At 55.9% G+C, this 21,371-nt stretch overlaps 1 protein-coding gene across 4 annotated transcripts in view; it reads left to right on the plus strand.

Annotated features, from left to right (window-relative positions):
• Positions 1-21,371, plus strand: part of HDAC7 (histone deacetylase 7) — a 139,435-nt gene that overhangs the window by 60,477 nt on the left and 57,587 nt on the right. The window contains exon 1 of one of the 4 annotated variants that reach the window (XM_090056302.1): positions 11,579-11,710. The exons of 2 other annotated variants lie outside the window; for them this stretch is intronic. The gene's annotated coding sequence lies outside the window, so the exon portion shown is untranslated. Of the gene's footprint in view, positions 1-11,578; positions 11,711-13,844; positions 13,967-21,371 lie in introns of those variants that run through there. One more of the 4 variants, XM_090056304.1, reaches the window with a different exon arrangement.

Consider the following 21,371-nt stretch of genomic DNA (forward strand, 5'->3'; position numbering starts at 1 on the left):
CAAATCAGAGAAGCCCACTCCATAGCTCAGTGATTCTCAGCCAGGGTGTCGCGGCATCCCAGGGTGCCTTGAGATCCTTTGAAGGATGTCACACAGTGTTAGCACCATCAGGTATGCTGCAATGATCTCAGGTTGCAGCAAGGGAAGCTGAGGTTGGATATTAGGAGGGTAGTAAAGCACTGGAACAGGCTCCCCAGGGAGGTGGTGGCATCTCCATCCTTGGAGGTTTTAAGATGAAGCCTTGGCTGGATGATGTAGTTGGGGCTGGTCCTGCTTGGAGCAGGGGGTTGGACTAGTTCGGACCTCCTGAGCTCCCTTCCAGCCCTCATGTTCTCTGATTCATGCCATCAATGCACAAGGCAAGGAGTTCCTAGGATGATGTCTTCCAATGGGCCAGCTCCCTCGTTGGGATAGTGTTAGGCCAGCTTTTAAATGATGCTAGGCTTTGTTCATTGGTGTAGGTCATGGATTTTCCATGGTCAGCAGCAGATACCTGTATCTGCACACAATAAACCCAGGGTTGTCACATTGGTTTGAAAACAGTGGATTCCTTTCTGCCCTGCTGTGGCCTCCTCAAGGTCTTTCATAGGATCACAGACCATGAGGGTTGGAAGGGACCTCAGGAAGTCACATCTAATCTAGCCCCTTGCCCCAACTACATAATTGCAGCCAAGGCTTTGTCTGCCTGGGTCTGAAAAACCTCCAAGGATGGAGATGCCACCACTTCTCTGGGTAACCCGGTCCAATGCTTCACCACCCTCCTAGTGAGAAAGTTCTTCCTAATATTGAACCTCAACTTCTCCTACTGCAACATGAGCCCATTGCTCCTTGCTCCGTCATCTGCCCCCGCTGAGAACAGTCCAGCTCCACAGAAGAATTGGGTGGTGGCTGCAGCCCAGGCTGGGGATGGCGACTGGGCTGTGCCAGCGCTCCTGCTGCTGCATGGTCCTGGCTAGAGGGTCTTGCCCCTCCACCCAGGGTTCGACTGATGCTAGATCTGGGTCAGGAAGGAATTTGACCCTGTGGTCAGACTGGAACAAAGTGTGTGGGTGTGGGGGGTTATCTGCACTCTGAAAAACAAGTGCAAACGAAGAGCTGGTAAAACCTTGGCGGGGATGATGTAATTGGGGCTGGCCCTGCTTGGAGCAGCAGGCTGGACTAGATGTGACCTCCAGAGGGCCCTTCCAACCCTCATTTTCAATGATTTTATGATTTTCCAAGGGGGACCTCAAGTCTAACAAGCATGAGAACCACTGCCATAGTCATTCTTCTTATCACAGAGACCTTCTGGCATCCCCGCCCCAGGGAGACGGGTGTACTTGCCAGGGTTATATGGGGCGGCTGTATGGACCAGCCAGGTGCTGGGTCCTGGGTTGGTCCCTTGCCTGTTTAGCCAGCAGGGGGCAGGCAGCACAGCACTGCGGCCAGGGCTGGCTCCAGGGCACGGGGCCAATTCAAATTTGGAGCTCAGAGGCCTCCTTGGTCCTTTCCCGGCCCATTGTTGTGGTTTGACAATCACATTTTCCTGTTTTGAAAACAAAGTTTTTTTTCTCCCCCGCCCCGGTGGCTGTGGCCAGGGTGACGATGGGGAAGCTGACGCCATGGGGAAAGAGTGAGCCAGGCCTGCCCAGTGGCTGCCGGGTGCAACCCGCCTTCTGCCACCCCAAGCGGGCGGGGGAGAGTGGCAGGAGCATGGATCTGGAGGGCTGGCTCCTCTTTCGTGCCTGTGGCTGCGGCTTCCCGATCAGCGAAGGCCGGGACAGAGGTACCTCTGTCACTCCCCGACCCACGGGGTGGTGCAAAGCCCAGCCTTGGGGCTGGTGAGTGGCCTTTAATGAAAAAGCAAACAAATGCGAAGCCTCAGGAATCAAGCTGTTCGGGAAAGGACTGCAGTGCCACCCAGCTGCTGAGAGTTTGAGATCTGGAGAGAGAGAGCAGCCTCCCAGGGTAGCTGAAGGCATGCGAGGGTCATAGGTGCCTCCAGCCCCTGCCTAGTGCAGGATCGGGACCTTGGGAGCAGAGAGGGGTGTCCCAGGGGAGCCAGGCAGCAGCTCTGCAGCTGGGGGAAGTTTACAGTGCCTTGTGAGATGCCCTTTGGATTTTAAATGGTTACCCCTTTCATTCTGCCAGTGCACTTACCACACATAGACCTGCATGCACATGTGTATACGTGCATGTGCATATGCCTGTCTCTTAAGATGCACCTGTTTTCTGGAGGGTCTTTTCCACCTGCCCCAGACTGCAGCACTGACATGTTGCCACCCCCCAGCCCGTGGAGCTGAGCTGCTGCAGCTTCTGTGTGGCACTGTCTGCTCTGATCCTCTTGTCTGTCCCTGCTCCCTGGGGAGCACGAGTCTGGCTGATTAACCCTGCACAAGGCTTCAGTTCAGAATAGAGCGTGTTGGTCTCTCAGGTGCCTCTACAAAGCCAGGAGACCCAGGCCCAGGCCTTGGAGGAGGTATGCAATCCAAAGGCTTGATGGAGAGCAGGAACCATCCTTTTTGTATACGGTGGTTTGGGCAGGGCTGATCGTGGCTCAAGCTGGGGTTGGACTAGATGTCACCTCCTTCCAGCCGGGGCTGATTCTCTTCTCCTAGCTGCCCATACTTGTGAGCCCCATGGCATGGCTTGCTGAAGGGACAGCCTGCTTTGGCACGCAGCACTGCCCTAGATCCCCGCTGAGAGCTGCTGTTCCAGCCCAGCTCGCTGAACATTGCCCAATGCAGGGCGTGAGCCGCTGCTCTGGCTTCTCCCATCTTGCCCATCAGCAAATCAAGAGCATCACATGCTTCTGCCCACGTCAGCACGACTACCTGCCCAGCAGGCTGGCCACCCCCTCCACCTCCCAGCTGCCTGATAAGTTCACCGCGGTCGTGGGAGAGCATGGACCCAACCCAGGGACCGCATGATTCAAACCTGGCTGAGGGCGCGCTTTGCAGGGCTGTGCACCCCAGAGAGGAATGAGTCGCCCTCTCCCATCCCGAGGAGACAGGGGAGCCCTGCTAGAGAGTGCACAGACCAAGGGGGACATTTCTGATCGCTGCCAGCCCCGCGTTAGCCTCTGTGCATGACTCAGTGCGTGTGTAACGGTTCTGCCCACCGCTTACCTGGACGGGGTGCGATGCCAGGGCTCTCGGCCCTGATGGAGCAAAAGCATTTGCAAAAGAACGTGGACGAACTGGCCTGCGTCTCTTCAAGGGCTCCCCCAGGCAGGGCTTTGCTTTGCCCTGAGTGGGCCCCTGTTCCTGTCCCAATCTGCAGAGGCCCCTGGAGATGGAGACGTGAGTGGGGAACATCAGAGGTTTATTCGGGGTGGTGCTGCACCAGAGGAGCAGGGCCAGCCCCCGCCTCCGCTGTAGTTTGTTCCTCAAGCAGAGACTTGCTACCCTGGTGCCTCCTTCCACGATGCCATCCATGGGATGCAGCCTCATCCCCTTTGCCTACTGGCCCTGCTTGGCGCAGCTGTCGAGTGCCATGTGGCCTCGGTGGGGGCAGGTGAAGCTTCCCCCAAGGCCAGCAAAGGTCTGGTAGAGGGACTCCTCAGATCTCACGCCCTCCAGCACCCCGGGTAGGCATTAGCCCCCCAAAGAGGCCAGAGCTGCTTTTAGAAGGAGGTGCATGAGATGATATTTGCCTGTAGCACCTGGAGATCCAGGCTGGGCCAGGTGCCCCTTGGCACTCAGCTGCCGGGCTGTGCTGATCCTTGCTGAGATCAAAGCTCACGGGGGCTGGCTCCGACCAAGGCGAAGACTTTTACCCCTTTCTCACCCTCTCCGGTCCTAACAGCCCTCACGTCATAGTGCGCTGTGACACCAAGCCCTGGGCGCCAGTCGCCCGGCCGGGCTGGCAGCGGGGCAGACTTGTCGTTGGAAAAAGGAGGGTGTGGACCCTGCACGGCTGGAGTCTCTGGGGACACAGAGGATGAGGCTGGAAGGGATTGCCCAGGGCCGCTGCTGAGAGTTGGGCTCTGGATGACCTACCCCACACGCACCCACCCCTCCCATCCCTGCCCATGCAGGCAGCAGCTGTGCTGCATGCTGCAGAAAGGCCAAGTTCCACCCCAGAAGCAGCCGCATTTCCAAAGCGGGTGGTGCTCTCCAGCCACGCAGTGGTGGCTGAGCACACCTCGGCCCGCGGCACTGGGGTTATTGGAGTCAGAGCCAGAGCTTGGGATGCCCTCAGGCGTATTCCCACATTTCCTGGATGCCTCCTGCTCCCGGAGCCCCTGTGCCTGGGCGGGCCCTGGCACAGCCTGCTGCTTCCGAAACATCCTGCTGATCAGTCAGGACTTGAGTGGGGAATCCCTGCCCCCACCTCCCATGCTGACAGTGAGCAAGACCTTCACCCCCCACACCCCCCTTCAGCTCCAGCTCCCTCTGGCCCCCCTCCCGCTCCACGTTCCCCGGCTGGCAATGGGGACTTTACAGGGACTGCCCTTGCTCCGAGCTCCATGGAGGGCAGTGGTGGGGGTGGCCCAGCCAGCCTCTGCTTTTCCTCTTCATGCATCGGCAGCCTGGAGCTTGCACAACGCAGGGGCGTGAATCACTTCCAGCTCCTGGAGTCAAACGGCGCATTTCTTTCCCAACTGGCCCACGAGGGCTGTACACGCAGTCCCTGTGTGTGGCGCCCCACGCAGCTCCCGGGGACCTCTCCACGGCCTTGATGCAAGGAGAAGCTTTGGCTTCTGCTGCTAGAAGGGGTCTTGGTGCAATCCCTGCTTCCTAGCTAACCGTGAGTGGCGTCTAGCCAAAAGGATGCCCCCTGCTTTCATCTCCAGGGCTCTGTAGGCTCTTGGCTGTGCTGCTGTCCATCCCAGTTGCTCTGATATCCCATGAGGAGCCAGCCCTTCCTATTAGACACAGATGCTCACTGCAGCGAGCGACGCTTGTGGGGCATGTGGCCGAGGAACATGTATCATGCCACAGATCCCAACATCTCTCTGCTTTGCCTCAAGACGTCCGGCCTTGGGGGCTGGCTTTTCAGAAGACCTGGATCTGAGCCCCATGGCCGGGGAGAGCAGTTGGCCAGGGATGCTTTACACAGGGCCTGGCTTTTTCTAGTGCTTCAGCCCCCAGGTATATGGGGGATGAGGGCAGAGGAGAGAGAAGCTGAAGCCTGTATGGGTTTGCTGGAGGCTGCCCAGTGTCGGTGGGGTGCAGGGACCCCATAGGCAGCAAACCAGGCAGCGTCCCTGCTGCAAGATGCAATCTCAGGATGCAGCAGGCTTCTCTCCCCTGAGGAAGGGGCTGGATCCAGCTGACCCTAGACTTGGAGGAAGAAGTCAGCTATGTCCTGGCCTCAAGCCCCAAGCTGGAGATACTGCCTCAGACCTGGGCGAAGCTCCCTGCTCCGCGCCCGTCCCACCGCTGGATGGGTTCCTGGTGTCTCTCTGCAGAAGGGGAGGATTTCTTGCCAGGGTAACACAGACAGGCTTTGGCTTCGTGTTGCCTTTGCCTGTCGCTGGGCCTTCGGGCCATGAGCTCGGAGACGAGGGGCTGCAGCAGGGACGGGGGCTCGTCCAGGTTTCTCCCCCACACTCCTCGAGGGCCCCAAACCCTCCCTGTCTTTGGCTCCACATTACTAATATGCAAATCAAGCTCAGCCAGGGGCCGCTGGCGCTAACATTGTGTAGTTATTGACTGTTCTCCGAATGAACCGTTAGTCATAAAAAACGTTACCATGGCAATTTTCCTGTTGTTTAGACCCTAACAGATCTGGGCAGACCGGGGTCCTCCGTGCATTCCCCTGGCTGGCGTCTGATTAGAAATGCAAAGCACCCGGCTCTGCTGCCTGGAGCTGGAGGGCTGTCAGAGAGGCCAGGCAGGTGGGCCCGCTTGCTCTCCCCAGGCTCCGTGATCTGCACATGATGGGAAGGACTCGGCGGCTTCTCAGTCCAGTGTCGTAGCCTCATTTCTGCTCTCCCCTGCCTCCGTTTGCAGTGTGACCCACTAGCCGGGATAACCCCCGCTTCCCAGTGTGGATTTTCACCTCCCACCACCCTCCTGCTTCTTGTGCTGACTTCCTCCCCGGCCAGCAGCTTTGTCTGCCAGCTGAGTTGTTGCAAGGTGCTCAGTAGGGTATGAGCTGCTACACCGACTGCTTCTGGGGCATTTTTATAGGTCCTCAAGGAGTTCGGGATGCAGGCCTGATGCTAGACTCCAAATCGACAAATTGATTGATGCGCAGGCCTTGTAACGTGTAAATTAGCAAACTCCAAACCGGTCCTCTTTGCTACAGGGCAATGATGTGCCCCTCCCGACCCAGCACCCCTCCGTTGGTGAACCCTGCCCGAGCATGAAGAGGAAGGTTTGCTGCAGTGACTAACATCCGCAGGGAGCTTCTCAGAGTTGGCATGGAGGTAGAAGTATCAGCAGGCGCTGGAAATAGCAGCTTGGAGAATGGCATTTTATAGACTCATAGACACTGAGGGCTGGAAGGGAGCTCAGGAGGTCACATCGAGTCCAACCCCCTGCTCCAAGCAGGACCAGCCCCAACTGCATCATCCCAGCCAAGGCTTTGTCTAGCCAGGTTTGTGGCTGCACGTGTGCGTATGCACATACGTGCTTCAGTATGTAGCCTGCCCTGTTCCGCTCTGACACAGTAAGAACAAAAAAGAGTAACTGTCAGTAGAGGCGAAGCCATGGTCCTCCCCCGATGGGAAGGCCAGCTGGCAGGGATGAAGGATATTGCAGCACCAGAGCTGTGTTAGCCAACACCACTCAGCAGTGAGGCAGGTGCTTTCGCTCTATCATCCGAATGGGTTTTCTTAGGAAAGGAGAAGTGCGCTGGGGTGGCCAGAGAAACCCCGGGTTGGATTTCCTGGAAATGCAGCTGCTGACCTACAGCACAGAGCCCTTTAAATACACTCCAATGAGGCCTGGTGATGCTTTGCTCGAGAAGGGAGAAAAGTGGGGAGCTCTGGCTCAGTGCAAGGAGGAGATTTCCCCTTCCGATGTGGTGGCTAGCTCTGCCTACGCCCTGCATATGGGTCATTATTATTAATAGTGCCTACAGTCAGGCTTGCTGTGGCCATCTCGGTCCTACTGAGTCTCCTTTCCCCACTTGCAAAGTGGGAATAGCCTCAAAAAAAAAAGCGGGGCGGGGGCAGGGAAGTGTTTTCCCTACCTCCGAATAAATTCCAGCTCAGTGGCACTGTGATGGGAAACACAGGTTCAAAGCCCCTTAGGCAGAAGAGGGAATTATCTCTCGGTCTCTCACATCCTATGGTATAAAAAGAGCTATGAGTCCTGGCTTTGCCTTAGCTGATGGGGGTGGCATCCACTGCCCATTGCATGGTGCCTCGTGCAGTTGGCATGTTCTCAAAGGCGTGCTAGAGCCAGCACTTCGCCTGGACCAGCAAGGACTGCCTCAGCTGCAGACCCACAAGGGTTGTGGGTGTGAGAGCTGCACCAAGGTGCTTTTGGCTACATGCAGAGGTAGGACTTCAGGTCTTGGGGGTAGGTTGGAGGGGCCTCCAGATGTTGGGCATCTCCAGGGCAAGGCAGGAACCTTTTGAGGATCGTGGCTTTGGACGTCCACACCTAAAGTCCACCCAAGTCCTTTTTTTTCCTGGGTCTGGGCCTCTGGTGACTGGCCAAAGATCTCCATAGACTGTTTGTGGCAGAGCTGGGAATTAAACCCAGGTGTCCTGAGTTGTTGGCTGGTGTCTTAACAATGGGTCCCTCCTTCCTTCTGTTGGCTGCAATCTCACCCAGCTCTGTCTCTCTGGTAGCAGCCAGCACTGGAGTTCAGTGGGTTATGGGCAGGAGAGAGGTCGTGTTTTGTGGTCAAGGCTCTGTTATCTCTGTGAGAGCTCCTGCTTCTTATATACACCCAGTTCTGCAGCACTCAATCAGGCTCCATACCCCCAGATACAGCCCTGACTATAAAACTGTCCCAGCGGTGGTGCTGGGGGTGCATATGCAGATGCTCAGCTGTCTCACCCCGAAGTGTGCATATTTTATGGGTCTTCTAAAAAACATCTTTAAAATGCTCTGGGAGCCGAGTGCCAGCCTGACTGAGCAAGGTGAGTCTGTGGCAGATCCATGCTGAAAGCAGAGCTCTGCAATCCAACGGCAGGAGGAAAAAGTGGGGATGGGTCCTTGTTTCTAGCCCCATGTCTCTGCCCCCAGCCCCTTCAGCTAAATACCTCTGAATTTGTACCAATACCATAACCCTACGCAGGGCCTCTGCGAGGTCTGCCTGTGCTATAAAGGTGATCACAACATGCACTTGGATTTTAAAGCACCCTGAAATATTGGCTCTTAACAGGAGAGTTTGGTTCAGCCAGAATTAGGGAGGTGCTACCACTCCTCTCTTATCAGCATCTCATTCTTTTGCCCAAGTTATTTTGACCAAATAAGATCACCCAGGAGTGATACACCAGGGTTACTCGTGTATTATATAGACACTAGCCCCGAAATGGCTGTGTTAATACTCCAACGTTTCTTTTTATGTTGATGTTACTGCATTCGTGGAAACAGCAGCTCTCGAGGCTGTGGCCTCCATTCCCAATTTGCTAATTTGTAGAAATTCTTAATTGCAAACTGTATCTGGACGTGTGCAAGTCCACCGGGCAGATCGAGGGAAGTGATTCTTCTCTCTTCGACTCCGGATGTGGAGTCGTGTGTCCAGTTTGGGGTGTACAAAAAGGATGTGGACATGTTAGAGAGAGTCCAGTGGAGGGCAGTGAAAATCATCTGGGGTCTGAGGCACGGGACTGATGAGGAGAGGCTGAGCAAGCTGGGCTTCTTTAGCCTGGAGAAGAGAAGACAGCAGCCTTCAACTCCCTGCAGGGGGGTTGCAAAGAGAATGGAGCTGGACTGTCCTCACGGGGTAGATGACAGAACAAGGTTAAGCAAGGGGAGCCGAGGCTGGAAATTAGGAAAAACTTTATCACTAGGAGGGTGGTGAAGCTCTAGAATGGGCTCCCCAGAGAGACAGTGGCATCTCCATCCTCGGGGGTTTTTAAGACCCGGCTCGACAAAGCCTTGGCTGGGATGATGTAGCTGGGGCTGGTCCTGCTTGGAGCAGGGGGTTGGACTCAACGTGACCTCCTGAGCTTCCTTCCAACCCTCATTTTCTATGACTCTCTGATGTAATAGCAGGCTTCCACTACCTGCAGCAGGGCTCTGAAGAGGATGGAGCTGGACTGTCCTCAGTGGTGGCAGATGACACCACAAGGAGCAATGGCCTCAAGTTGCAGAAAGGGAAGTTGAGGTTAGATGTTAGGAAAAACTGTCTCACCCAGGCCAATAAAGCACTGGAACAGACTCCCCAGGGGGTGGTGGACTCTCTATCCTTGGAGGTGTTTAAGACCCAGCTAGACAGATCCCTGGCCAGGATGCTATAGCTGGGGCTGGTCCTGCTCTGAGCAGGCGGTTGGACCAGATGTGACCTCCTGAGGTCCCTCCCAACCCTCATGCTTTATGATATATGACCTGACCCTTCCCAAGGAAGCTGGTGCGTGGCAACCTAAAAAGCAGGGCAGTTGTTGTCCAAGGCTCCCTGTCTTTCATTCGTATTCTTAGATGTACCAGACCCCACACTGACTCCATTCAGCAAGCACACAGCAGTCAATGGGGCGAGCTCCCCTACTGCTCCAGCTCCAACTTGCCTCCCGCTCTGTAGCCGCTCTTGTCTTTCAAAATAGGATGAATCAAACATCAAGGATGTGACCGCTCGGACTGTCCGCGGTTACCGAGATGGAGAAGGGCTGTTTGCAGGAAGTGATAGCAATCTGCCAGGGGAAGTTTCATCCTTCCCGTGCCAGTCTCCCACGCCCCTCACAGAAGGCCTGATCCTGCATGAGTGAAATCGGTTGTAAAACTCCCCCATGACCAACTCAGAAATATCCAATGACCGAGTAGGAGCAGCTCTGTCATCCTCTCTGGGTGTGGAAATGGGCTCATGATAGGGAGCGTAGGGAGATGTCTGCACATCCAAGAGCCAACCTGTCCCGGTGGCCTCTTGCTCCTGACATCCGAGCTGCGGCGGAGCAGCGTTCAGACAGCCGCCCGCTTTAAAAGACGGCATCAACATTGCAATTTTAAAGCCTTTATAAGCTCTGTGGCTGTCACTCTGGTTTGTGTGCTGAGCTCCCCAAACCTGCCAGCCTGAGCGGGACGGCTCAGGGAGGCAGTTTGGAAAACGAGATAAAAAAGCTGCAGTAACGGCAAACCCTCTCGCCGAGCCGTTGTTGCTGCAACAGGCCGGTTTCTTAAGTTCCTGCCTCTCGCCAACCTGACCCTGACAGTTCCTGCACCCCCCCCAACCCGCTGAAAGGCTCCGGGATTTGGGACAAGATGCATTTTGCTTGCACCTCTATCTGGTTAATAAGTGCCATGTTAAACCGTCGGAAAGTATGCTGTGCAGGAAGTTAGGGGAAAACCAGCCGGGTGGCCGACAACCTGTGCGATCGCAGCTTCAGCATCCTATTATTGTGCCGTGAACGCTCCAGAGGCAATTCTGCAGCCGGTTCGCTGGGCACGGGGTCGAGCCCCCTGAGCAAACAAGGGGCCGCCTCTTTCAGGGTTGGGATTTTCATCCTGGCTTTTGCAAAGCAGGAGAGGCTCCCCTGCACCCCCACCCAGCCAGTGTGCCCAGGCTGAGGTTGGGAGGTTAGGGGCAAGGGAGTCCCAGGCAGGGGGTGGATTTCCTTGCTCCCTGGAGCTGTCAGGGGCTGGCGGCCAGGTGGACCGCTCTGCTGACAGATCGGGAGCCTGACTTTGTGCTGATAAATGTAAGCGTCTTGTTTTCAAGCCGTGCCTCAGGGCGGCTCTTTGAGGGCCCGTCTTCCATCTTTTACGCAGCGGTGCTCAAGCTTTTTACAGCCCAGGCAGCCCTCTCCCCTCCCAAGACTCAAGGCCCCCTGGTTAGCAGCGGTTTCAAGTTGCCTCCACCGGGCCTCTCTGCAGCGCACATGAACCCCCTCTGCGGCGGCGGCTGTGGGCCCCCAGCTTTCCCTGGGGTGGGGGCGATTGATGCCCAGGGTGGAAGTGATTGATGCTCAGGGGTGGCAGTGATTGATGCCCGGGGCGGGGGCAATTGATACCGGGGTGGAAGCGATTGATGCCCGGGGGTGGCAGCAATTGATGCCCAGGGGTGGAAGTGATTGATGCCCGGGGGTGGGGGCGATTGATGCCGGGGGTGGAAGTGATTGATGCCCGGGGCAGGGGCGATTGATGCCCGGGGTGGAAGTAATTGATGCCCGGGGGCGGGGGCGATTGATGCCCGGGGCGGGGGCGATTGATGCCCGGGGTGGAAGTGATTGATGCCCGGGGGCGGGGGCGATTGATGCCCGGGGCGGGGGCGATTGATGCCGGGGGTGGAAGTGATTGATGCCCGGGGGCGGGGGCGATTGATGCCCGGGGGCGGGGCCGCGCGGGGCGCCCCGGAGGAGGGAGCGGCCCCGCCCGGGCGCGCGAGGCGGCGGCCCCATTGGCTGCGCGGGGGCCAATGGGGGCGCGGCGCGGCGCGGCCGACGCGGGGTGGGCGGGGCCGGCCCCGCCCCGCGCTGGGGGCGGCGCGGGGGCAGGTGGAGCGGGAGCGGGAGCGGGAGCCGGGCAGGGACATGGGCACGGGCACCCCTCCGGCTCCGCGCCCGGCCCGCCCCGCACGGCCGCGCCGGCTGGAGCCCGCGGAGGAGACGCCGGCGGGAGCGGGAGCGGGAGCGGGAGCGGGAGCGCGAGCCCGGCCGTGGGCAGCGCAGGTGAGGCCGGGCCGGGGGCAGCTCCTTCCCGGGGTGGCGGGAGCAGCAGGAAGGGGAATGGCTCTTTCTCCCCCCGCACACAGGATCGGGCCCGCCGCAGGAGGCAGCCGCGGGGCTTTCCTCTCCTCCAGCTGCTTCCCCTCCTCCCCCTGCACCTGCCGCCCGCGCCCCGGCCTGCTTGCTCGCCCCCGGGGCTGGGCGCTGCGGACCGGCTGCCTCCGAGGCTGGCAGGCGCCTGCCCCGCATCCGACCGCTCCCGGTCGCTCATCGGGGGTCTGCTCGGCCTCTCGGTCTGGGCACCGGCTTGGGCTTTGGCCCGACCAGGCTTGCGGACCTCTCAGGTGGTCGTGCCGTCAGCGACGGGCTGGGTTATAATCTCGGGAGCGGGCATGCGGCTGCAGAGTCCGGCGCGTCCTGAGGGCACTCGGTGACGAAGACTTCGGGAGAGCGATGCTGCCACCCACTCCCAGGCCGGCGCGGCGTTTGCATCGGGGCAGGCTCTGCCCAAGCCTGTCGCGAGGATGTAGCAGGGGCGTTTCCGCAGTGGGACCTGGCGCAGCTGAGCGTGTGTGTAAGGCACGAATATATGCAAGGGAGCCTGGAAGAGGGAATGGAGCCGGGCAGCTGCAGGGACTAGTGTGGCTTGTTGCAGCCTGGCGTGCACGGCAGCATCTCCAAGCTTGAAGCCCGCAAGCTAAGACTTGGGGCCTGGCTGATGGGAAGGAGCAAGCATCCGCCAAAAGCTAATTAAAGCCTCCCACCTGACTGCCAGCATGTCGGAGGGTTGCAATCTGCCCTTGTCCTATGTGCTCAAGGACCAGTGCTCGAGCCTGGGAGAAACAGAGACCAGGCACTGCTTTTCCAAGCTGTTCAGGGCCCGGCTGCGCGGGCCTCTTTGCGGAGACTTGGGGGTGGGCAGCGAGCCTCCGTGCTTCTCGGCAGAGCTGCTGAGCCTTCCCGATGTAACCTGCGGCCATAACGTGGGTACAAGGTGGACGTCCTGGGCCTGTGGGGCTTGTAGCAGCTGCGCGCAGCTGGATCTGGTGCCGGCACATTCTTCCCCCTTGCCTCTTTCTTTGGTGCTTTCTTGCTTTACAAGCTCTTTGCTTCATTTCTGGCCCCAGGCAGGAAAGAGTGGGCCTTGCGGTTGCAAAGACAAGGGTGGGATGCTTCTGACCAGATCTGTGCAGAGCGGCAAACTTTCTTGGGAGCTGTCTAAGGACTTCCTGGTTTGGGCTAAGCCCCTCCTAGGATTTCAGCCCTTGCTGCCCAGCTGCCTGCGAGCAGGAAGCAGGAGGGAGCTAAAAACAAAACTGCTCTTCATTTGTTTGCATGTCAAATGAGTTCGGGATTGTTTTGTTTTTTTATCCCCCGCCCCCCTCCAATCTGGCCCTTAACAGCAGAGATTCCTGCACTCATTAGTATCATGCATGTTTATCTGGAAAGCCTTGGTTTCCAAACTGCCCAAGCCCATCTGCATACCCCGTCCCTTGCTTTTCTGGGACGTGGAGAGGCCAGATGTAAGCAGAAGCACACACTCTTGTAATAGCTGGGCACCCCTGGCTTGTTGCGGCTTGTCTGAATTGGGTTGGGAGGGCAGGGACTAGCTTGGTGTATGTGCTACTCCCAGCACAGAGCGCTCCTCGTCTGCTTGCTGCTGAGACGCACGTGCTACATGATTTTAATGCTGGTTTGCAGCCTTCTCTGCTTGACATGGCGGGCCTGGGTTTGCTTTTTGCCCTTTGTGGCGCCTTAAAAGGCTGGTGTGCATTGTGGCTGGAGTATGGGTCTCGGCGCTCGGAGTTTTGGCCCTCGGTCCTCTGCTCAATGGGGATAAAACCCCGGTTGGGAGCTTTGCCTGGTCTCCGGCGGAGCCTCCCGAGTCAGGTGTCTTTGGGGATGCCAATTTTCTAGCGGGGAGTTGGCTCGAGGTAAGCTGGTGCGATTTCCCACACCCAGGGGGTGGGCTGTGCAGGGTGACTCGCTGGAGGATGTGACGCGGTCTGTGGTGTCAGCCCGGAGCAGTTGAGGCTCGTGAGTCAATCTGCAAGAGAGGGCGTGCGGAAGATGTTGGGAGCTGAGCTCGTCTCTGCCTGTTGAACCCGGAGCCCTTTGGGGTCGGGCTTTTGAGCTCTGCCTCCAGGAGGGCTAGGAAATCCTTTTCAAGTGAAGATGGAGAGTCCCCTGTGATAGCAAGATGAGTAGCCAGGGCTTTGGTGAAAATCCCCAGAATTGCCAGCCCGGGGTTTTTATCACGTGAGTTTGCCCACGCTCGGTTTGCATGCATTTGCCTGCTTGCTTGCTCTGCTCCATCCACGGCTATGCTGGGAAAGGGAAGCGGGCTTAAGTTGTGACCCAGGCTGCCGTCCACACTGCTGCGTCTCCTCTGGGCTGCTGCAGATCTGTGTTTGCTCAGATTGAATCGGATCTCCTGCCAATGCCTCTCTTGGGAAGGCAGAGCCAGCTTGCTTGGTCTCTTGGAGGTCTCGCCTATATAAACCCTACAGTCCCTGACTTTTTTTTTTGTCCTGTACTCTGAGGTTTATATTTTTCTCATCTGGCTTGTTACCCGCCGTTCTTCCCAGCACGGACAAATCCTCCAGCCAAACTCTGATCTCTCTTCTCTGCTCCTTCGCCCCCTCCTCGTGTGCCGCTGCAGCTCTAGCTGCGGGGGGCAGGTGAGTCAGTCCTGTGGGGAGCCTTTCACCGCCTGGCAGCCTCTGAAAGGCCTTGTTGCAGCTGGCTGGCCCTGCCTCAGCCTTTCTGTTGTCTTTTGAAGCTCAAAGGGATTGAAAGCCACCAGCCGACACGGCTCAGTTCTGCATTTTTTAGTTTTGTTCCCTGGAGGGGTGTGACCGGGGGAGATGGGGTGACTCGGTGTCTCAGTCCTGTCCTAGGACAATATGTTGTAGCTGGAATACAAATTTGTTGTGTTCGGGACCACAGGTTGGGCCTCGTGGGCTCCCTGGTTGACCCTAACATTGATTTTGGGGGAAGAATTTCTGCTGCAATTTGGGCAGCTCTCTGCCATTTCCTCCCCACCTCTGCCCAAACTTGCAAGCTGTCCCCGTCATGCCCGTGGAGAGCCAAACCAGACACAAGCTCCCAAGGCTGTACCCAGCCCAGGGGGGCCATCTGGACTTGAGCTCCATGCAAGGTCTGTGAATATCTCCTGTATTTCCTTCCTCCTTGTGACCTTGTTTTTGTGCTAAGGTATTAGGAGAGTTTGCAGATGCTGTGGCCTTGAACGTGAGACCCCCTGGGCTGCCGACTGTATGCCTTAGCATCCAGCCCCCCAACGTCCCCTATGCCTGTGAATGAGCTTCAGAGTTTATATTCCGCTCATTGGTGTGATGGTGGCCCTTGCAGACAGGCTAGATCAGGGCCCTATGGAGCTGCATAACCTGTAGATGATGCCAGTGCTTTCCCCAAAGAGCGCACAAGCCGAACCCCTCCCCCCCCCCCAACCCAAATGGTGGTAAGCAAATGAGATCAATGAAGCTGCTTTTTGGCAGAGAGCAGCTAGAACGAGAGCCTCAGAGTCTGTTGATTCCCAGATCAGCCTTGTTGGCCATCTTCGGACGCATAGATAAAGACAATGATCTTCCACTGCAGGGAACTGCCAAAGAAACATGGTGCTGGGGGAGTTTGCCCCGCTGTTTCTTGCCTCTGAGAACTTGCTGTGCTCATAGGTCTGGTCCCCCACATTTGCTGCGGCTGCAAACCCCGTGCTGGAGGTGTGCTGGGAGCCTGGAAGTGCCCGGGATGGGATGCAAGAAATGGGGCGCAGGTTTAGCTACAGCAGATGCAGCTGGCGGGCTCCCTGCTTCACTCTGGTATGAATAGTTGGAGCCCAGGTGCTTGGAGGTTGCTTGACTTTGGGGGCATTCCCAGCCACGCGTGGGATGGGAGTGATGGACCACAGCCCTCTCGCACCGTGGTGGGAAGAGGCGAGAGGCAGCTTCTGCTCTGGGTATCAGTATCAGGTGGCGCAGCAGAGAAATGAGCCCATAAGCAAGCCAGACTGCAACCCATGCATCCCGTTGCAGCAGTCACTGTGCCGTCCCCATCGTGCTGCTGCTGGAAGGGCACTGAACTGCGGTCCTGCATGTTGTCACCTCAGCATTTCCTCTGCGGGGACACTGGGGACGAAGTGTAACATCCCCCAAACAGGGTTATCTGCAGACGAGCTGGATGGCTTATAAGTGGGGTGAGGACAGGGACAGCCTGCGGTGCCCCGGCCCTTTGGGTCTGCTGCGAATCCTTGCCTGGTCTGGAGCAGGGCAGGTGCTAGCATTTATTTGCAGCCCGTTTTCCCTCCTTGGTCTCAGCCAGCAATTCTCTATCAGGGAGAGGATTTGCTCTGTTCATTTTCTGCACTTGAAATACGAGTGAAAACTAAAGAGCTGGTATTTCCAAGCCAAGAAAAGTCGAGCGCTACTGATCTAGGCCGTTCACAGCAGGTCCCCATCTTGCTTGGGGCCCTGTCCTTGCAATGCAGCATTACTATTCTCATGTTCCTCTGGGGGGGCATTGAATTTTCATCCTTGTGTTGTGTGTTTTTCCAGCAGTGCCGGGGGATGGCTTTTTTCCCCTGGATGCTGTTCACCCCCCTGGAAAAGAAGTGAAGACTTGCTTTGCTCGATGCAGGTCTTCACAGCGACTGCCTTGTGCACCCAACTGTGGAGTTTAAAATGTCAAGTGCCCTCCATCTCCCTGGCCCTGATTCACTGGCTAAAATAAAATCCGTCCCCCTTCTTCCAATTCGGTTGTCGCCGGGGCTAGCATGGAGATATTGTGAAACGTTGTAAAACAAAGCATCTGACTTGCTGTCAGTGGGCTGGAGGGGTGAAACACTGCTGTTCAGATCTGGCAGGGCATGGTAATCAAGACTTGGCCCAGAAGACTTTTGAAGCAAGGAAACAAAGGTTTTTTTGGGGGGGGGGCGGGCTGGGAGAGGAAAGGGAAGCCAGTGTGTGGGGGCTGGGCTGGAACTTGAGAGGACATCTCAGCAGCTGGAAGGCTGCATTGACAGTGTTTAGAAAGGGGATAAATATGCAGGGGCCCGATGGCTTGGCTAGACGTCGTTCCCATTGCGGTTTGGCATGGGAGCAGGTCCTCGTGCACTGTGAGGCTAGGGCAGGGCTGGTGCTGGCTTGCAAGAGAATTGCATGCAGAGAAAGACGTGTTTGGGAGCACCAGGCTCTTAAAAAGCTGCTTTATGCGGGGGGGTGCTGATGCAAGGTTGGCTTCAAAACTTGGGGCCATCCAGCACCGCTTGGTTGTAACCAACTCTGCTGGTTTTCGCTGGATCTTTCCAAAAACAGCCCCGGTCCCACTGACCTGACGGATCCCAGCCCCTGTCCTGAAGTCGCGATGGGGCCCACGGACTTTCTCGTGGGCTCTTTGCCGTGGGAATACGTTTCTGAAATCTCTGCTGGACGCCTTGTCCTTCTCGTCTCCCAGCTGCTTGGAGTCCAGTCTGCTGGGATAGTTGCTTCTCTGGTTCTGCGAGTAGAAGGTGGTACCTGTCCTGCTGGAGGGTCTCCAGGAGGGCTGGTCCAGCAAATCGAGCTGTTCCTTGGTTTTAAATATGTTTCCTGAGCCGAGGAAATGGAGCAGAGTGAAACTCGGCTTGGTGAAACTGCGGTAGTTTTCTGCCCTCTTCTGCACAGGCATTGCTTTCTTGGTACCACCCCAATCCCTTGAGGGGCGGGGGGAACTCGATCCCGATGCTTCTGGACAAGAACTGTGAAGGCTAAGAGAGCTCTTCAGAAGTAGAAATACCATCAGGGCACTGCAATTAGTTTAAAAACTTGGAATAAATTTTACACTGGAAAGAAATCGGAGCTGCGAAAGGAGTGGGACTGCACGGATGGGGTTTCTAGATGAACTTTGCTCTATCCTTGTTGAATCATAGAAAATGAGGGTGGGAAGGGACCTCAGGGGGTCACATCTAGTCCAACTGCCTGCACAAAGCAGACCCAGCCCCAACTACGTCATCCCAGCTGAGGTTTTGTCAAGCCAGGCCAAGGATGGAGGATGCTACCACCTCTCTAGGTAACCTGCTGCTTCACCGCCCTCCTAGTGAGAGAGTTTTTCCTAATATCCAACCTAAACCTCCCTTGCTGCAACTGGAGCCCATTTGCTCCTCATGTCCTCTGCCCCCACCGAGAACCAGTCCAGCTTCATCCTCTTTGCAACCCCCCTGTAACAGTGCACAGCCACAATCACAGCTCTGGCATCCGAGTCCAAACCCTGCATGCCTCATGCAGCGCACGGATTGGCTTAAGTGCTTTTATTTTTCAGCTTCCCCCTCCAGCCTTGTGTCTCTGCAAATCAGAGTGAACAGTCTTCACGTGCTCTTAAATGCATTTCTTATACCTTCAGGGGTGCCGGTTGTAGTCGTGTTGGCTGAAGGACACAGGCAGGCAAGGTACTTTGGGTCAATGTGATATCTTTTTATTAGGCCAATTAAATAGTTGGACAAATTTGTTCTTTGGGCACAAACGCCATTCTCCAGGCATAGGGAGAGTCTGCTGGAAAGCTCCCTGTACCTGGAGAAGGGTGTTTGTGCCTCAATGCTTGCAAAGAACAATTTTTTCCAACTATTTAACTGGTCTAATATAAGATTTTACATTTACCCAAGGAACCTTGTCTGCCTGTTTCCCATACCTTGATTCATTCCCGTTTCTTCCAAGTGTCTCCTTGTTTCTGAATTGCCTTGGTTAAAACATGTAAATTGGGAATAATTCCAACATGAATAGTCGATTATGGTAAAACAGAGCTTAAAATTGGAAGGGCTTTTGTTTTTTGCATGATTTTTTTTTTTCTCTCTTTCGACATGAATGGTGAACAAGACATTAAACTTGCTACCAGGTGCTACTTATCACCTAATTGAAAATTGGCTGTGTTTGCCCTAAACCCGTATGTTTTCATTCCTGTTTTGTGGTGTTGTAAAGTAGTCCAAAGTACTGGGGGCTACAGGTGGTTGGCATGGCCAGAGCAGGGGTAAGACGCTGGATTGCACATCCAATTTTTCCTTTTCCCTTCATTTTTGTTCATGTCTTAGTCTTCCAGGTGTTTTTCCGGATGGAAGATCTAGATAGGTTTTGGAATAAGAGGGTGGGGGGTTGCTGTCTCTTAACAGGGGAAGGTTTCTTTTCAGCCTGAGATGATAAAACAGTAGGAGTGGTGGACAGCTTGGAGAGCATCTGCTATCCTGACCAGGATTGATGCTACAAGCTGCACTCAGTTATAATGTGCTCTTTAAAAATATTTGTTGCTCCACATTGGTCCTAGCAGGGGAGACCTCCAGCCTGTACCCGGAAAAGTGGGGAGCCTTGCTCCGAGGAGTGTCGGAGAGTCTTGGGTGGTGTGGAGGAACGGAGCATGATGGTTGGGCTCTGTCTTACAGAAGACAACACGATACGGCAGCCAGTTTGGGAAAACGGCAAAGGACTAGTAGAGACCTCCTGTGTTGTCTCCTGCTGTGGGGAGGCAAATGCATCGTGACCTCTCTTGGAGCCTGGTTCTCTGCTTCCTTCAGTGAAGACAGAAGAACATCTTTTGGAGACTCCCATAATCTCAATTTATAGAGAAGATGGCAAGGAAGAGATCCTCCCCTCCATAAATAACTGCTGTCCAGGGCTGCAGCGAGTCTGATTGCTGTGAAAGATGGCACGATGTAGACTTAACCCCATCACCGTACGGGGAAAGGAAATGATGGCATGAGAAGGAAGGTGCTTTGTTGCCTTCATGCAAAAGGCAGCATCCATCCTCCAAGCACCTTGCAACTTCCCGTCTCCAGTTCTTGCCTTGAGCAAAGGTTTGGCCCTGTTCGGCTATGATTCGGCCACTTGGCAACTGCTCACAGGGCCCCTGGAAATGCGCTGCCTTATGAAGGGAGCTTTATAGTGAATGTCATTCATCAGTGAATGACGGTGGATATTGCAGCTCTTCTACTGACTGGTGGATGGCACATCCTCTCCATTCAGTTTTGGCTGCATGGACCTGGGCAGTTGATAGGAGATGCTCGAGTTGCCCATAGGTCGATGTCTTCCTCTTGGCCTTAGCCAACTGATCCCAAAGGAAAGGCAGAAGCCGGCATGTTTGGAGCTAGCTTGGCTGCAGCAGCTGCTGGTACGAAGATCTTCCATCTGTCCGCCTTTTGGGGCTCCGCTCCTAGACTGGTTGCCAACCAAGGGGACCTCAGTCCATCCTGTCATGCCATCCTCTTGGTGGCATTTGGATAAGGACTAGTACCCTGCTCTAAATTGCTTCTCCACCTGAAGCCGTTGGCACCATAAATGTTGCTGGACTATCTCCCGCTGCCCAGCTCTTGGTGTTGACAGCTACCGGTAACACCATCTACTCTCTTAACAGTAGCAAACCTGGCCTGGTCTGACCTGACTGCCATAGTGAATGATGTAGAGTAATACAGTAAACTTTCAGAGGTCTTGTAGGGTGGGCATATGTCCAATGGAGGCTACTTCTTGATCAGATGTCACCCTAGGCTGTCCGTACATCAGTCTTGGATCTACACAGCCATGTGTTCATCTCATCGTGCCTGTGGCAGATCTGGATGTCTCTGCTTGGGGTGTGTAAGGACAGGGTGCCTGTCCGTTGAACCTCAGCAGTGGGGCTGTGGCTTTCCAGAAGAATGGGCTGGAGCCCCCACATCATGGCCGTAGCCAAGAGGAGTTCATCTTGAGCAAAGCCATGTCCCATCCCTGCTTCTGCGAAGGCGGAGAGCAGATGCATCCGACCGCCAGCCCTTGCCATCCTGTTTGGTCTTGATCATACGGTCAAGAGCTGCTCTGCGGTGTAGGCTGCTCAGGTCTGTTGTTTTGGCTGGTGGACTCGAAGGTCTGTAACCCGGTGGCTTGAGGCCCTGCCTTTGACTCGTTGAAGGGGCAGTGGCTAACTCCTTGTGATCCAGGTCCTTCCTGGTTGTGCATGAAGTTGGGTATGGGTCTCTTCCAAGTGAATTTTGAGCCACGTGGTCTCATGGCTCTCCTGCCATGCTCTAGATGTGTTATAATTACAGAGGAAGGTCTAGCTGTCTTTCCCTGGCCCTTCTCCTTGCTAGACTTCACTTGACAATGGGCAGGGCGGGGCTGTGCTTGCATTTAGCTTATTTGCGGTGTTATTAATACCTCACTGTGTCCCTGAGATCCAGCATCTCTGTGGCATTTAAGTTCTTGGATGTGGGAAAGGCACCACAAAGCCACATTTCCTTGGGGATCCCAGAGGCAAGAGACATGGTGAGTCTTTCCTCTCTCAAAGCAGCTTGTTGCAGGAGGCAGCCTGGGCCACTCCAGGCCGGAAAACTGGCAGAGATGCAGAGGCAGAGGTCTCCATCCCCCACCAAGGCAGCGTTGGTCCTTGTAGATCGATGCTCTTAGCTGTGAGTTGCAGTAATTTCAGGAAGGCACTCGTGCCAGGGGTTTGCACAGCCGTCGGATGCTTGTGTCTGGCTCTGCTGTGCAGGTGCTAGCTCGGGTAGGCCAGTGTGGGGCTCCACCGGCTACGTGTCAGAGCACTTGCTTATTGTCTGGGGCAGGTTCAGGCTCCGCCGCCGTCATGCCGTTTCTGGTGTCCGAGTTGGCCCGTGTAACCCCCTTTGGGTATGGACGTGCCCCGAGCATGCATGTAGGAG

The sequence above is a fragment of the Crocodylus siamensis genome, chromosome 6 (assembly GCF_052110815.1).
Source record: "Crocodylus siamensis isolate JL-2025a chromosome 6, ASM5211081v1, whole genome shotgun sequence".
Lineage (NCBI taxonomy): Eukaryota > Metazoa > Chordata > Crocodylia > Crocodylidae > Crocodylus > Crocodylus siamensis.